The following is a 19008-nucleotide window of genomic DNA, read 5'->3' on the forward strand; positions in this document are numbered from 1 at the left end:
CAGCATGCACTGACAGACCATGCATGCTGGGAGTTGTAGTTTTGCAACAGCTGGAGGCACACTGGTTTGGAAACACTAAGTTTGGTTGCAAAACACTTGAAAGTTTATTACTTAACTTAGTGTTTCTAAACCAGTGTTCCTCCAGCTGTTGCAAAACTACAACTCCCAGCATGCACGGAGTTTGCAACAGCTGGATGTTTGCCCCCTCCCCCCAATGTGAATGTACAGGGTACACTCACATGGGCGGAGGTTTACAGTGAGTGCTGCAAGTTTGAGATGGCGCAAATTTTGCGCTGCAGCTCAAACTTCCAGCGGCAAACTTGCTGTGAACCTCTGTCCATGTGACTGTACCCTAAAAACACTACACTACACTGACACTAACCTAAAATAAAAAGTAAAAAACACTACATATACACATACCCCTACACAGCCCCCCTCCCCCCAAAAAATGAAAAACGTCTGGTACGCTACTGTTTCCAAAACGGAGCCTCCAGCTGTTGCAAAATAATAACTCCCAGTATTGCCGGACAGCCATTGACTGTCCAGGCATGCTGGGAGTTTTGTAACAGCTGGAGGCACCCTGTTTGGGAATCACTGGCGTAGAATACCCCTATGTCCACCCCTATGCAAATCCCTAATTCAGGCCTCAAATGCGCATGGCGCTCTCTCACTTTGGAGCCCTGTCGTATTTCAAGGCAACAGTTTAGGGACACATATGGGGTATCGCCGTACTCGGGAGAAATTGCCTTACAAATTTTGGGGGGCTTTTTCTTCTTTAACCCCTTATGAAAAGGTGAAGTTGGGGTCTACACCAGCATGTTAGTGTAAAAAAATAAATTTTTTACACTGACATGCTGGTGTTGCCCTATACTTTTCATTTTCACAAGAGGTAAAAGGGAAAAAAGACCCTCTAAATTTGTAACGCAATTTCTCGTGAGTACGGAGATACCCCATATGTGGGCGCAAAGTGCTCTGGGGGCGCACAACAAGGCCCAGAAGGGAGAGTGCACCATGTACATTTGAGGCGATTTGCACAGGGGTGGCTGATTGTTACAGCAGTTCTGACAAACGCAAAACAATAAATATCCACATGTGACCCCATTTTGGAAACTACACCCCTCACGGAATGTAATAAGGGGTGCAGTGAGCATTTACACCCCACTGGTGTATGACAGATTTTTGGAACAGTGGTCTGTGAAAATGAAAAATAAAATTTTTGATTTGCACAGTCCACTGTTTCAAATATCTGTCAAACGCCAGTGGGGTGTAAATGCTCACTGCACCCCTTATTAAATTCCATGAGGGGTATAGTTTCCAAAATGGGGTCACATGTGGGGGGGTCCACTGTTCTGGCACCATAGGGGCTTCCTAAATGGGACATGCCCCCCAAAAACCCTTTCAGAAAAACTCACTCTCCAAAATCTCATTGTCGCTCCTTCCTTTCTGAGCCCTCTACTGCGCCCGCCGAACACTTTACATACGCATATGAGGTATTTCCTTACTCAAGAGAAATTGGGTTACCAATTTTAGGGTGATTTCTCTCCTTTTACCCCTTGTAAAAATTCAAAAATTGGGTCTACAAGAAAATGTGAGTGTAAAAAATGAAGATTTAGAATTTTCTCCTTCACTTTGCTGCTATTCCTGGGAAACACCTAAAGGGTTAAAACACTTACTGAATGTCATTTTGAATACTTTGGGGGTGCAGTTTTTATAATGGGGTCATTTATGGGGTATTTCTAATATGAAGATCCTTAAAATCCACTTTCAACCTGAACTGGGCCCTGAAAAATTACAATTTTGAAAATCTTGAGAAAAATTGGAAAATTGCTGCGGAACTTTGAAGCCCTCTGGTGTCTTCCAAAAGTAAAAACTTGTCAATTTTTTAATGCAAACACAAAGTAGACATATTGTATATGTGAATCAATATGTAATTTATTTGGAATATCCATTTTCCTTTCAAGCAGAGACTTTCAAAGTTAGAAAAATGCTAAATTTTCAAAATTTTCATGAAATTTTTAGATTTTTTAACAAGAAAGGATACAAATATCAGTGAATTTTTACCTATAACATAAAGTAGAATATGTCACGAAAAAATAGTCTCGGAATCAGAATGATAAGTAAAAGCATTCCAAAGTTATTAATGTTTAAAGTGACAGTGGTCAGATTTTCAAAAAATGCCCAGGTCATGAAGGTGAAAATGGGCTGGGTCATGAAGGGGTTAATATTGTGTTTAATAAAGTGTGTGTGTATATGTGTGTTTCACTTTTTTTCTTCCATTTTTCCATTTTTAATGAAGTGCTATTACTCCCGGCATGGAACAGACTGTTCCATGAAGGGAGCTGTAGTACCTCTACTAATAGACAGATAGCCCCAGTAGTCCCTCCTGACACCTGATGAGATTGTACTTTCTATTGCAGAGATGGAGCAGCTTTCTCCTGCGCTCGCATCTCTGCACTATACTCTGGCCTGCCAGTGACGTGAATAGAATTTAGATCACTTATTCTATACCTTATTCTATATCCGCATCTATACATTATGCAGTAGGATCGTATCAGGTGTCAGAAGTCGCATCCGCAGTGATCTGTCTATTAATGCAGGTACTACAGCTCCCAGCATGGAACAGAGTGTGCTCCATGTTGGGAGCAGTAGTACCTGCAGTTGAGGACAGATCACAGCAGGTGTCACTCCCTCCTGACACCTGATGCGATCGTCCTGTCTAGATCCGAGAAAGCCGCCAGCATCTATACATTATACAGGACAATCACAGGTACTACTACTCTGTTCCATGCTGGAAGTAATAGTACTACCTTTAAAAACATTTAAAAATAGAGGGAAAAAAGTGAAACACACACACTTTATTAAACGCATTATTAAGATACATTACTAATAAAAATTTGCTGAGAATTTATTCGGATCAAAACAATTTTTTTTTTTTATTTGGCGAATCGGCCAAATCGAATTTTTCAAAAATTCGCTCATCTCTAAAAATGACCACAGATGAAACACATAAACTACACTAATATTCTGTTTGCAAAAATTAGATCCAATCAAATAGGTACACTTTTTTTTTTACTTACATTTTTTAAATTTTGTAAGTAAGCATGGTGAACAGAGGAACAGAAACACATAAGACTATATAGATATGCACAAAGAATATTTAATAAGGATTAAAGACAGTATGCTAAACATCTCAAATCAGTTTCCAAATAGCATGCCAAAACTTCCAGGTGTAAAAATGTTATTGACATAGCGAGGAGAAATGAATATACCTAAGAAGAAAGGTATGTACCTAAGGAGAAAGTAATGTGCACCAAGATTCTCAGACCATATTTTCTAGGCAACCACTGTTTTCTGATACACATTATTTTTCACACACAAGAGTGGTGTTAACTAAATTTCCCCACTAATCTTAGATTGGGGGTCTTGGTCTGAACATAATAATAGCTAGTGTTGGGCATGAATATTCGCAATGCGACTATTTATTGCGAATATCACATATTTGCAAATTCACGAATGTTGCAAATATAGCGCTAAATATTAGCAATTATGTATATTCACATTTTTTTTCACAGTACACATCACAGTGATCAACCCTCCCTGCTTCCAGCTTGTGGTGTAAACAAGGCTCCAATAATAGTTACTGTGTCAGACTGGCGAGCGCCCAAAATTTTGCATATGCAAATTTTTGCACATATTGCTCCCTCCCTTCCTTTAGCTCTTTTATCACGCAATATTGCGCATGCAAATATTATGATAAATATGCAAATTTTGCGAATACATAACGAATATTCGTCCATATATTCGCAAAATATTGTGAATTTGAATATGGCCTATGCCGCTAAACACTAGTAATGGCCTTGGAGGCTAAGAGTAGAGTACTACACAGTAAATATGGCCATAGTGTCACATTTCTTCATTAAATATACCAGGTGGATACACCTAAAGTCCAAGAAGTACTAGCATATGTAGTGTATCTTTCAGTGCATCATCTGTATCAGTCACATAGCCAAAAAAGGTGATCATTATATGCATCATCTGCTGTAAGAATATATTATACAGGCATGGTGGGGGCAAGTAGCACAGGAGAATTGATAGAGAGCTGCTCAAATTCTGACCCTGTCATCTGAATGTCACAGCTGAAATCAAGACTGATCAGTCCAATGTTACATTGCCAAATTCTGAGCAAATTTTAGCTTCAATTTCCTGTTCTTAGCTGGCAGTAATGACAACCAGTGTGATCTTCTGCTGCTCTAGCCAATCTGCTTCAAGGTTAGGCATGTTGTGCATTTAGAGATAATATTCTGCATATCTTGGTTGTAATGACTAGTTATTTGAGTTACTGTTGCCTTTCTGTCGTCCTAGACCAGTCTGCCCACTCTTCTCTGACCTTTGACATCACCAAGGTCTTTTTGTCCACAAAACTGCCACTCACTGGATATATTTTCTTTTTCTGAGTGTTCTCTGTAAATTTTTGAGGTTTTGTGTTTGAAAATCTTAGCAGATGAGCAATTTCTGAGATGAAGTGCAGTCAAACTACTATAATGAATTTAGCTGAGAGGAATGTAATATATGATGGTCTGAGTTAGCTAGGCTTTTCTTCATGATCCAACACCTAAGAAATCTAAGTTGGCCCAGCAACATAATATAATTAAAATACAGTAAGGCTACTCCTTTTTAATGTTTAGAAAAAAAAATCTAAAAATATTAGACTATTTTTGTGTTTTTCTGCCTTTTTTAAATAAACATACAGGACCTCACATAAGTGAGTACACCTCTCAAATTTTTGAAAATATATAATTATATCTTTTAATGCGTAAAGGAGTACACAGCCTATATAAACTTTGTTTAAAGTTTCTGTCCACTCAAAATAACTAAACACACCCATTAACGTCTAACCCATGGCAACAATAGTGATTGCATCCCTAAATGAAAATGTCCAAATTGGGCCCAAAATGTTGATATTTTGTGTGGCCACCATTATTTTCCAGCATTGCTTTAACCCTTTAAGGACATGCGCTGTAAATGTACGGTGCTGCATAGCATCACTTAGCGCACAGCGCCGTACATTCACGGTGCGGCTGTGACACGAGCGAAAGGAGTTGCACTCGCTTCATTCCCGGCGAGTCACAGCGGACAATACAGATCACGGCATCTGCAGCAGTGCAGCACTTATAATGGCTGATCTGATCGCCCGCGCCACTGCCGCGGGGATCAGATCAGCCAAGATGGCGGACGGAGGTCCCCTGACCTGCCTCCATCCGTCTCCTGGATTCTTCTGCACTGATCTATTACACTGATTGCTTTAACCCTTTAAGGACATGTGCTGTAAATGTACGGCGCTGCATAGCATCACTTAGCGCACAGTGCCGTACATTTACGGCGTGGCTGTGACACGAGCGAAGGAGCTGCGATCGCTTCATTCCTGACTGGGTTCCAGCAGACCAGAGCAGAAGTTCACCGATAATACTGATCAGTGGTATGCCCTATGCATAGCACTGGACAGTATTAGCAATCTAATGAATTCTATAAATAGTCCCCTATGGATAGTAAAAAAGTGTAAAATAAATGTGACGTGTAAAAAAAAATGTGAAAAAGCCCCTCCCCCAATACAGTTTTAAATCACCCCTTTTCCCCATATTAATACAAAAAAGCGTAAAAAAAAGATAAGTAATAAACATATTTAGTATCGTTGCGTGCGTAAATGTCTGAACTATAGAAATATATGTTAATGATCCCCTACAGCGAATGGCGGAAAGTTAAAAAATAAAAATAAATGTCTGCTTTTTTGTCACATCAAACTGGAAAAAATTTTAATATAAAGTGATCAAAAAGTCACATATATGCACACGTGGTGACAAAACAAACTACAGATCATGGCCCAAAAAAATCAGCCCTCACACATCCTTGAATACAGAAAAATAAGAAAGTTAGAGGTGGTCAAAATAGGACAATTTTTAACATACTGATTTTGTAAAAAAGTTTGAGATTTTTTAAAAGCTGTACAATAATATAAATGTATGTAACCATGGGTATCATTTTAACCCCTTAAGGACCCAGCCATTTTACACCTTAGGACCCGGCCATTTTTTGTACATCTGACCACTGTCACTTTAAACATTAATAACTCTGGAATGCTTTTAGTTATCATTCTGATTCCGAGATAGTTTTTTCGTGACATATTCTACTTTAACATAGTGGTAAAATTTAGTAGTAACTTGCATCCTTTCTTGGTGAAAAATCCCAAAATTTTATGAAAAATTTGAAAATGTTGCATTTTTCTAACTTTGAAGCTAGCTGCTTCTAAGGAAAATGGATATTCCAAATAATTTTTATTTTATTCACATCATAAAATTGACATGTTTTTACTTTTGGAAGACACCAGAGGGCTTCAAAGTTCAGCAGCAATTTTCCAATTTTTCTCAAAATTTCTTAAATCACAATTTTTCAGGGACCAGTTCAGGTTTGAATTGGATTTGAAGGGTCTTCATCTTAGAAATACCCCACAAATGACCCCATTATAAAAACTGCACCACCCAAAGTATTCAAAATTCCATTCAGTCAGCATTTTAACCCTTTAGGTGTTTCACAGGAATAGCAGCAAAGTGAAGGAGAAAATCCACAATCTTCATTTTTTACACTCGCATGTTCTTGTAGACCAAATTTTTGAATTTTTACAAGGGGTAAATGGAGAAAATGTATTGTTATTTTTGTAGCCCAATTTCTCTCGAGTAAGCACATACCTCATATGTCTATGTAAAGTGTTCGGCTGGCGCAGTAGAGGGCTCAGAAGCGAAGGAGCGACAAGGGGATTTTGGCGAGTACGTTTTTCTGAAATGGTTTTTTAATGGCATGTTGCATTTAGGAAGCCCCTATGGTGCCAGAATAGCAAAACCCCCCACATGGCATAACATTTTGGAAACTAGACCCCTTGAGGAACGCAACAAGGAATAAAGTGAGCCTTAATACCCCATAGGTGTTTCACGACTTTTGCATATGTAAAAAATTTATCATTTTTTTCACTAAAATGTGTTTCCCCCCAAATTTCACATTTTTGCAAGGGTTAATAGCAGAAAATACCCCCCAAAATTTGTAACCCCATCTCTTCTGAGTATGGAGGTACCCCATAAGTTGACCTGAAGTACACTACGGGCAAACTACAATGCTCAGAAGAGAAGGAGTCATATTTGGCTTTTTGAGAGCAAATTTTGCTCGGGGGCATGTCGCATTTAGGAAGCCCCTATGGTGCCAGGACAGCAAAAAAAAAAAAAACACATGGCATACAATTTTGGAAACTGGACCCCTTAAGGAACGTAACAAGGAATAAAGTGAGCCTTATTACCCCACAGGGGTTTCACGACTTTTGCATACGTAAAAAAAATATATTTTCTTTCACTAAAGTGTGTGTTTCCCCCCAAATTTCACATTTTTGCAAGGGTTAATAGCAGAAAATACCCCCCAAAATGTGTAAACCCATCTCTTCTGAGTTTGGAGGTACCCCATAAGTTGACCAGAAGTGCACTATGGGCGAACTACAATGCTCAGAAGAGAAGGAGTCATATTTGGCTTTTTGAGAGCAAATTTTGCTCGGGGGACATGTCGCATTTAGGAAGCCCCTATGGTGCCAGGACAGCAAAATAACCCCCCATGGCATACCATTTTGGAAACTAGACCCCTTGAGGAACGTAACAAGGGGTACAGTGAGCATTTACCCCCCACTGGTGTCTGTCAGATCTTTGAAACAGAGGGCTGTACAATTTTTTTTATTTGCACAGCCCACTGTTCCAAAGCTCTGTCAGACACCAGTGGGGTGTAAATTCTCACTGCACCCCTCATTACATTCCGTGAGGGGTGTAGTTTCCAAAATTGGGTCACATGTGGGATTTTTTTTTTGCATTTGTCAAAACCGCTGTAACAATCAGCCACCCCTGTGCAAATCACCTCAAATTTACATGGTGCACTCTCCCTTCTGGGCCTTGTTGTGTGCCCCCATAGGACTTTACGCCCACATATGGGGTATCTCCGTAGTAGGGAGAAATTGCATTACAAATTTTGGGGGGCTTTTTTCCCTTTAACCTCTTGTCAAAATGAAAAGTATAGGGCAACACCAGCATGTTAGTGTAAAAAATTAAATTTTTTACACTAACATGCTGGTGTAGACCCCAACTTCACTTTTTCATAAGGGGTGAAAGGAGAAAAAGCCCCCCAAAATTTGTTAGGCAATTTCTCCCGAGTACGGCAATACCCCATATGTGGCCCTAAACTGTTGCCTTGAAATACGACAGGGCTCCAAAGTGAGAGAGCGCCATGCGCATTTGAGGCCTGAATTAGGGATTTGCATAGGGGTGGACATAGGGGTATTCTACGCCAGTGATTCCCAAACAGGGTGCCTCCAGCTGTTGCAAAGCTCCCAGCATGCTTGGACAGTCAACAGCTGTCCGACAATACTGGGAGTTGTTGTTTTGCAACAGCTGGAGGCTCCATTTTGGAAACAGTGGCGTACCAGACGTTCATTTTTATTGGGGAGGGGGGCTGTGTGGGGGTATGTGTATATGTAGTGTTTTTTACTTTTTATTTTGTGTTAGTGTAGTGTAGTGTAGTGGTTTTAGGGTACAGTCACACGGGCAGGGGATTACAGCGAGTTTCCCGCTGCGAGTTTGAGCTGCCTCGCAAAATTTGCTGCATCGCAAACTTGCAGCCTAATATTCACTGTAAGCCCCCTGCCCATGTGAATGTACCCTGTACATTCACAGGAGGGGGACCTCCAGCTGTTGCAAAACTACAACTCCCAGCATGTACAGTCTATCAGTGCATGCTGGTAGTTATAGTTTTGCAACAGCTGTAGGCACACAGGTTGGGAAACACTGAGTTAGGAAACAGACAATGTTTCCCAACCAGTGTGCCTCCAGTTGTTGCAAAACCACTACTCCCAAACATTCTCAGGCATGCTGGAAGAAGTAGTTCGGCAACATCTTTTGAGCCAGATGTTGCCGAACTACAACTCCCAGCATGCTTGGAGTTGTAGTTTTGCAACATCTGGAGGACTACAGTTTGTAGACCACTAATAAAGTGGTTCCCAATCTGTGCCATTCCAGATGTTGCAAAACTACAACTCCCAGTATGCCAAAACTGTCCAGGCATGCTGGGAGTTGTAGTTCTGCAACATCTGAAGTGCCAGATGTTACAGAACTACAACTCCCAGCATGCCTGGACAGTAAGGGCATGCTGAGGATGTGTAGTTTTGCAACATTTGGAAGGGCACAGTGGTCTCCAAACTGTGGACCTCCAGATGTTGCAAAACTGCAACTCCCAGCATGCCCAGACGCCAAGGGCTGTCTGGGCATGCTGGGAGTTGTAGTATACAGGGTCCCATTACAGCAATGCATGTCGCTTTGCGGCGACGTGCATTTCTGTAAAGGGCCCGACCGTGGCTGAAAAGGAACTCACCTGTCGCCGCCGCCATCTTCATCGCCGGGATCTGGGTCTTCAGGGGCGAGGTAAGTACCGTGGCCGGTCCCCAACACTCCCCCCGTCCCCCGCCGCGTCCTCCGGTCTTCCTCCCATCCTCTCCGGACTTTCAGGGGCGGGAGGAAGTAACCTCCCCCCCCCCCACCCCCCCTGCGATTGGTCGGTTAACTAACCGACGGATCACAGGGAATAGGAGGAGGTGGCAGGCTTGCCACCTCGCTCCTATACTTTAGCATGGTCCTGGCTGTCTGTGACAGTCGGAATCATGCGAAATTACCGGGCAGTCGGGTCCCAGAGACCCAATCAGCCCGGTATCGCCGCAGATCGCATGGCCCCCCTCGGCGTTTGCCCTGGATGCCTGCTGAAGCATTTCAGCAGGCCTCCGCTTCCGATCTCTGCCCGGTGTGCGGCAGGGACGGGAAAACGCCAGGGCGTAAAATTACGCCCTGGGTCCTGAACAGGTTAAAGGGGTATTCCAGGCAAAAAAAAAATTTTATATATCAACTGGCTCCAGAAAGTTAAAACGATTTGTAAATTACTTCTATTAAAAAATCTTAATCCTTCCAATAGTTATTAGCTTCTGAAGTTTTCTGTCTAACTGCGTAATGATGATGTCACGTCCCGGGAGCTGTGCATGATGGGAAAATATCCCCATAGGAACTCCACAGCTCCCGGGACGTGAGTCATCAGAGAGCAGTTAGACAGAAAACAACAACTCAACTTCAGAAGCTAATAACTATTGGAAGGATTAAGATTTTTTAATAGAAGTAATTTACAAATCTGTTTAACTTTCCGGAGCCAGTTGATATATAAAAAAAAGTTTTGGCCTGGAATACCCCTTTAATTGTATTGACCCAGAGAATAAAGAAAGCATGTAATTTTTACTGTGAAGCGTCAGAGCAAAAACAAAAGCCCCCAAATTTGCAAAATTATGATTTTCGTTAAAATTTCCTTACACAAAAATATTTCTTTTTTGCTTACCATACATTTTAGGGTAAAATAAGTGATGTCATTACAAAGAGCAACTGGTCACGCAAAAAACAAGCCCTCACATGGGTATGGGAATGAAAATATAAAAGAGTTATGAAAGGGGTACTTTTTTTTTAAATCAACTGGTGCCAGAAAGTTAAACAGATTTGTAAATTACTTCTATTAAAAAATCTTAATCCTTCCACTACTTTTTAGGGGCTGTATACTAAAGAGAAATCCAAAAAAGAAATGCATTTCCTGTGATGTCCTGACCACAGTGCTCTCTGCTGACCTCTGCTGTCCATTTTAGGAACTGGAGAAAATCCCCATAGCAAACATATGCTTCACTGGACAGTTCCTAAAATGGACAGCAGAGGTCAGCAGAGAGCACTGTGGTCAGGACATCACAGGAAATGCATTTCTTTTTGGATTTCTCTTTAGTATCCCCTTAACCCCTTAAGGACCAATACAAATAAACCTGTACGCCCCTGAAAGGCCAGGTCTGTTTTTTCTCATCGGGGATGTCTGTCTTTATTAGAGAATAACTCTGGTAACGTTTTGCCAATCACGATAATTCTGACATTGTTTTTTTGTCACAAGTCGTCCTTCATGTACATAGTAAAAGTAAGCCGATATCATTTGTAGTTTTTTTTTTACAATGCAAAAAATCATGAAATTTAAAAAAAATTACGATTTTTTGCTATTTTAACACTAATAGGTTGCATATATTTATACTTCCTCACCAAATAGTTTATGAAACTTATACTTTCAGATGTCTAATTAATTTTGACAGCATTTTTTTTGTTTTTAATTAACATTTTAAATTAATTAGAAGCCTAACAATTTAACTTGAAATTTAGAAAATTTTGAAAATTTGAAAAGTACATCTTTTTTTATGTGCTATGCAAGGTTTGCAGAAATTTGAAGGTGGTAGAATATAGGAACCCCCCCCCCCCCCCCAAATGACCCCATTTTGAAAACTAGACCCCTCAAGGTATTCGCTAGGGGGTACAGTGAGTATTTTAACACCATAGTTTTTTGGCAGGAATTATTACAAAGTCAGTGTTAAATATTCAAAATTTGCAATTTTTCACAAATGCATCATTTGTGGGGCATATTTTTTGTACATCACTTCTGATATTGCAAGAAATACACCCTATATTTTATTAAGCTGCTCGGCCCGTGTTTGGAAATACCCTAGCTTAGGCCATATTTGGTTCCTTGGCCGCGTGGTAGGACCCCAAAAGAGAGGAGCCCCCTTTGGCTTTCAGGGCATCCTTATATGAATAGTCCCCATTCATATTGCGTTTCTGCAGTATAGGTGTCCGTTGTCAGGTCAAAAAAGGGATGCCAATGTATATTGTACTGTCTCATTCAGAAATGAATGGAGCTGCTACAGTATACGTCAGCATCACTCTTTTTGACATGATGCTGACAGATACCTCTAACACTGCGGAAACGCAGTATGAATGAGACGCAGTGTAGGGTCACATAGAGCACATCCGCAGCATATTTCACACCGCAGATGCCCCCAGCAGTCACAAGGGCGAGATCACTGCTGTGGCTGGGTAGCTCAGTGTGTCTGCTCATGACTTCCGGCGGGAAATCCAACGCTATTAGTGGACACACAAAGCTACCCAGCCGGAGCAGGGAGGTCATTATTGTGACTGTTGCAAGTAATATGCTGCTGATGTGCGCCGTGTGATCCTACACATACATCTTTATTTTTCACTATATTTATTTGACAAATGTATTTTTATTTTATTTGTTTACACTTTTTTTTCACTTTTTTTACCCCCGGCTGCCCAGGTAAGCAGCAGCACCCCGCGATAGTTGTGGGGTGCTACAGGAGAGAGACAGAGGGAGCCCCCTCCCTCTGTGAAAACTCCTTACAGCTCGCGATCACTTCTGACCGCGGCTGTAAGGCTTAAACTGCCGGGGACTGAAGTTTTCTTCTGTCCCGGCAGTAACGCAGGTCCCCGCCCACAGGGGTGCTGCAGGGGTGCTGCAGGGGTGACAGAGGGAGCTCCCTCTGTCATAACACTTACAGACCGCGGCTGTGAGGGTTAAACTGCCGGGACCGAAGTTTACTTCGTTCCCGGCAGTGCTGCAGGGTCCCGGCTGTGTGTTACAGCTGTGTCCCCGCCGCGATCTCGTGGGTGCACTGGGCAGCACCCACGAGAAGCATGGACGAGTATAGACGAGTATAGTACCGGACTCTACCCCACGCCTGCTAAGGATCTCCGACGCGTTTCGCCCGGGAGCGGGCTTTCTCGAGGAGTGTGGTTTATGGTCAAACAATGAGATATTTATATAAATATAAACCAATAGGAGGAAAATAACACACCTGTCTCGTATGGAGAAGATGAACCGTGGAGCGGAAGTGATGTGGAACGCCGCGACACAGCCTAGTACTGGGAACGAGGCTGGTGATGTATGAACTGGAGTGTAAGACTCCATAAAGATGGCGACTGTGTCATGTTGGACGGACCCTACAAAAATGGCTGCCATCCTATGAACTGCGAATGCGCAGAAGGAAATTTGAGCGCTAGGGGAAAACAGGCTACTCCAAAATGGTCACAGACGTTTCTAATCATATATAATACAATAGTATGTAGGATAAAAGGTAATGGTAATAACAGCTGATTAATGTGTAGAATTATATAGATAAGCGAAAATATACTCAAATAAATAATAGAAAGGGAGAGGGAAGAGAAAAGGGGCAAGGGGAAGGGAAAAAAAGGGGGGAGGAGGGGAAAGAAAAACGTGCAAGGTAAAAGGTGGATGCATAATGGTACTACAGCATACCAACCTTGATATAATACAGTATTGTAATCCCATAATAAAACAAATAACAAAATATACATAGTATAGCACAATGGGAATATAGGGAGGGATGTATATATATAAGTGCATGCAGGATAGACAATATACACAAGTGCAGCAATGTACATAAGTGAGAATTCACATACATAGGATGGGGGGCCCCCATATGGAAAATAATAATAAAAAATAATAAATAAAAATGGATGGTACAAAAAATAACATAAGATGGAAATAAGTGAATAGAACAATATATAGATCAAAAGATTGCATGCAATAAAAATTGCATGAATACAGCGCATACATGTGTGTGAAATAATCACACGCATGGATGAGCATGCAAACACCATAGTAATAATGGTGTGAGGAAATAAGGGATAAAAATGGGTGGACAGGGGGGAAGGAAAGACAGGGGGGGAGGAAAGAAGGGGAAAGGAAGAGGAAGGGGGGGGTGGAAAAGATGAGAAAGGGGGGAGGGGGGGAAGGGGAGGGCATCCAACACATAGAGGGATAATAAACAGCCGAAGATTTAGTTCCAGATACCTGAAAATGATAAAATGTACATGAAAGACAGGAGCAAAAACAAATTAGGTGACATGTGATGAAAAAATAAATAAATAAAATATGACCATGAAACATAAAAGAGACAAAAGAAGAAAAAGAACCAAAAAATGAAAATAATAAAAGGTGGATAATGGTGTGCATGGGTGGGCACACAGAAGAGGGGGGGGGGAGATGTGTGTGTGAAAAAAGAAGATAAAAATGGGGGGGGGGTGAGAAACGCAGACTGGATAAAATAAGATAGGATGTAGATGGCATTGTGCCAAAAAATTAATGAGACAACAAAAAAGCTGGGTCAGAGGGTGTAAGAATCAAAAAGCCAAATAGGTAGACCTAAGGGTATCTACAAACATCACACAATGTATATATGAGTGATGTGAGTGCAAAAATCAAGAGACATGAGTGCAAAAGGACAGAAATAGAAAAGCCAGAAAATAAGGCAAAAAATAAGGGCGTATAAAATAAACACAAAAACCTAAAGCAATGATAAAGGCCTAGGAAAAGGGCCAAGTGTATTGATGAAGGTGCACAAATATGTTGGTACGAAATGATAAAGTATATTGTGAGACGAGAACAAGTCTAGATATATAAATATATAAAAGCGAAGGGGTTCTAAAAAATAAATAAATAGTTAAATATTAAAGGACAAAAAGAAAAAGTGAGGAATAATATAAATACTTACAGGAAGGATGCAAAGCTATTAATTCATTCAATCCTGCCCTGCGTTCTTGTTCCTAGTGTTTCAATCCATTAGCATTCTTTTTGTGCTAAACGTTTCTTCCAATCTCCTCCACGTGTGTTGATGTATACTCTGTCTATGCCCCTAAAACGTAATAGAGATGGATCACTATTGTGGTACTCCTTAAAATGCCTAGCCAGAGATTTCTGATAAAAGGGATCAGGGCCCTCTTTTGCTGCTTGAATATTGAGCACATGTTCACGTATTCTCCGGCGAAATTCACGAGTCGTGAGGCCTACATACATTTTCTGACAAGGGCATATCGCCCAATACACAATTCCTTTGGTAGTACAATCAATATGATGAGTGATTTTAAAAGATTTGGTCCCTTTGGCATCCTCAAATGTGGTGCTTTTTTCCACATTTGAACAGGCCAGACATTGTCCACACTTGTAGGTACCCCATTTTGGACCCTTAGATCCGAAAATCTGAGATGGATTGGGGGCAGAATGATGACTATGTACTAAGGAATCTCTGATATTTTTGGATCTTCTGTATGTTACAGTAGGTTTACTGGGTATACATTTCAAAAGTACCTGATCAGATGATAATAAGGGCCAATATTTCTCCATTGCCTGTAACATATCTTGCGTGTGGGAATGGAAATTGGTGATGAATCGTACCACTTCAGAGGAATTATTTTGTTTTTTTCTTTTATTCTGTAATAAATTGGTGCGGTTATTCTTTTTGGCCCTATTATATGCTCTTTCAATAGATGTTCTTCCATAGCCTCTTTCTTGGAATCGTACCTCTAGGAGGAGCGTGACGTCACTTTAAGGAGATCTGATCTTATCTAGGTACCCCTGGTACCGAACTTCGGTGGTTAGCTTGATTTAAGTCTTTATCTGGATCCAGGAGAATGAATCTACCAGAAATAACACGTAACAACAGTTTGTCTGGTCAAATTCACTCTCCTGGATCCAGATAAAGACTTAAATCAAGCTAACCACCGAAGTTCGGTACCAGGGGTACCTAGATAAGATCAGATCTCCTTACAATCTGGGGGCTCGTCCGGGATCGAGAAAGTCATCCCTGGATCCGTATGAGGGATATCTGTTTTATCCTCTGTCTGATCCGAGGGCACTGACAGCGTCTCGATCCAAGTAAGTAGAAACTTCGGGAGGTTGCTGTGTCTGGGACACAGAGTGTCAGGGACACAATAGACAAAGGCTCAGGGAGTCATAGGTGATTATAAGAGGTGCCCTGGGAGCTCCATATCACCTTAGTCAGAGATAAGTGCACTTAAAACTAAAAGAAGCTGTTCAGGGAACAGAAGGTTACAAGCTTGATTTAACTCTTATATATATATATATATATATATATATATATATATATATATATGTAGTTTGTAATAATAAGAAATTTTAGAAGTGATAAGATCATTTGTTTGTGTGAGACGTTGACCGGGTGGTAAGTGTACGGTCAAATCTCACTGTGATTTTTTTGTACTAACATCATTGACTGTGTAAAATTGCATGCGTTGTGGAGAGCTGCAAGACGCCCACCCCTCTGGCTAGGAGAGAATCTGTTGACCCAGAGACCGGTGAACGCAAGTGGTGGCTCAAAACAGCACTAGTCGATAGGGGTTTTGGGAGAGTGAGCAAACATTAAGACACGAGTCCGCTGATCAGTTGACAGGAATTGTCGGAGCCTTTGCGGCTCAGTACAGCCAGTCCTGACAGTGATTGTATGATCGCACTCCAAAACCAAACATACTAACATGGGAGCAAAAGGCTCTAAAACTAAGTACCCTAAACCAGAGCCAGGGGAAACTTGCAAATGTTATGTAGCCCATGTTAGTCCAAAAAAAACTATTACCTGATCAATCCATGGGTAGACGATTTAGCAGGCTGGACTGAGGTAATGGATGCTGCAGATCCATTCCCCAGAGACGGTGACAATAGTGTGTATCATATGGATATGGTCAAAGGACTATGTCTGGGTGATAAGGCAGCCTGGCCGCATTTCGATGCGGACCCTTCCTGGGACATGGATTATATGTCCAAGGGAGGAGAACAGTGGCTAGAAATAGCCCCCCATTGGTATGATGCAGGTAATAAGAAAAGGAATAAGAACCACAGCTGTCCCAAAGATAATAGGTCCCTTCATGAGATAGAACGGGAAATAAGTTTGAAAGGGAGAGACCAGAAATTTCCACCACCACCCCCTTCACCGTATAACAGACCCCCTCCAGTAGTGCCTCAGTACCCAGTGTTGACTCCAGATGAAGAAGATGCAGTCACAGCAGTCATAACTAGGAGAGCTCCCCAGCCACAACCTTTAGCAGAATTAGCAGGAGGGGAGGGAGCTGCAGGAAGAGATAAGGACGCTGGTGCTCAAGGAGTTACTAGTGGGGGGGTCCAGACCCGCAGTATGTCTGACAAACAAGAAGTAAGTGAAGAAGTTAAAATGTTTGCCCCTTTTCTAACAGCAGGACAGCATCTTATAAAAAGCCCATAGATCTAGAGACCATTGACAGGGAATACATTACAGATCACACTTTCAGCATTATAACTGAGTGCCCCGTGAGTCTTCTTGGGAGAGATCTGTTTGTAAAGCTGGGATTGCAGCTCACAGTTGAAAACAATGGTATCAGTATATACTCTGATGCTTTGCCCATTGTAACTCCACTGATTTTTAGAAACATACAGGAACACCCAGAGCTAGGGGACATAGACCCATCACTGTGGGCAAATGGGGACTATGACACAGGGCTCATTGATTGTACACCATACAAAGCTACCCTAAGGGAAGGCAGTACACCTGTATATCAGAAACAATACTCCCTTTCAAGAGAAAAACTTGATGGACTTAGGTCAATGATAGAAGAATTCCTAGAAAAAGGAATCCTGGAAGAGGTGATTTCACCCTACAGCACGCCCGTCAATCCAGTGACAAAGGCAGATGGTACTACCCGCTTTGTACAGGATTTGAGGGCAATAAACAACATCATTGTGCCTATTGCTCCTATTGTCCCAGATGTCAATTCACTTCTTTCTGCCATTCCTGCAGACGCTGTCTATTTCAGTGCGATAGATCTGAAGAATGCTTTCTTTTCTATCCCAGTTGATAAGGCGACCAGACCACTTTTTGCTTTTTCCTTTGACGGACGTCAACTGACCTGGTGCAGAATGCCCCAGGGATATGCTGATTCACCTGTTGTGTACAGCATAGTCCTCCAAGCCACATTAAAACCATGGTACCCCCCCCCCCCAAGGTTCTGTGCTGCTGCAATATGTTGATGATTTGTTGTTATGTAGCATGTCAGCGGAGGCCAGCATTCAGGATGGTTTATCACTGTTACAATGGTTTTCAGGATGTGGTCACAAAGTGGCACTTAAGAAAATGCAATGGTGTAAAAAGCAGGTGAAATATTTAGGGTTTGTCCTCACGAAGGGAGAAAGGAGAATCAGCACAGAAAGGGTCAAGTCTATTGCGGGCCTGGTCACCCCGCACACCAAGAAAGAAATGCTTTCCTTCCTTGGTATGATAAACTACTGTAGACAATGGATCCCTGATTGCTCCTACTATGACAATATTCTGAGGCAAGCCACTCTGGAACAGAGTCCAGATTTGGTGAAATGGTCTCCTGGAATGTATGATGCATTTGATTATTTGAAATGTTCGCTCATGTCGAGTCCGGGGCTTGGCCTCCCTGACTATAAAATGCCTTTTCACATGTTTGCACACCAAAATTGTAAAACCATGGCGGGGGTACTGACACAAGAACATGGAGGCAAGTTACGTCCTTGTGCATTTTTCTCAAAAGGTGATGTCCACCTCTGTACAGGGGATGCCGGCATGTCTGCGTTCCCTTGCAGCCTGTGCAATGATGGTAGAACTGACAACTCCTATTACCCTGGGACACTTGACCTTCCTGCACACCACACATGATGTTGTAGGCTTACTTAAAGGTGTACATACACAGCACATGTCAGAACAAAGATTGGTGCTATCCAATTTTGCAGAAAAATCCAAAAACATGATTGATCTGCAAAGAGGGGAAGCCGTGCATACCAAAACACAACGCATCTGTCTTCATTGCACATTTTTATACAGTTTCAGCTCTGCTAATCCTACATTCCTCACGCTGCTTCACATGCTTTTCCATTCTCAACCTTGAGTCTCTCTACTGATGTTTCCACATCACTGATGCCAAGCAGTTAGTCACAGACTACATACACAGATGCATCACATGTTTGAGAAACAATCCTAACAACCCATTGATAATTCCTCACCAACACCTTGACTACCCCACTACACCATTCACTCACTTGCAGGTGGATTACACGCATATACCTAAAACAAAAGGAAAACAGGAATATGCATTAGTGATAGTGGACATGTTCTCCAGATGGCCAGAAGTCTTTCCTACAAAGTCAGAGGATGCTAAAACTACAGCCAAAATCCTGACCCAACAGATAGTCCCAAGGTGGGGCCGTCCTCTGGTC

Source organism: Hyla sarda, chromosome 1 (assembly GCF_029499605.1).
Source record: "Hyla sarda isolate aHylSar1 chromosome 1, aHylSar1.hap1, whole genome shotgun sequence".
NCBI lineage: Eukaryota > Metazoa > Chordata > Amphibia > Anura > Hylidae > Hyla > Hyla sarda.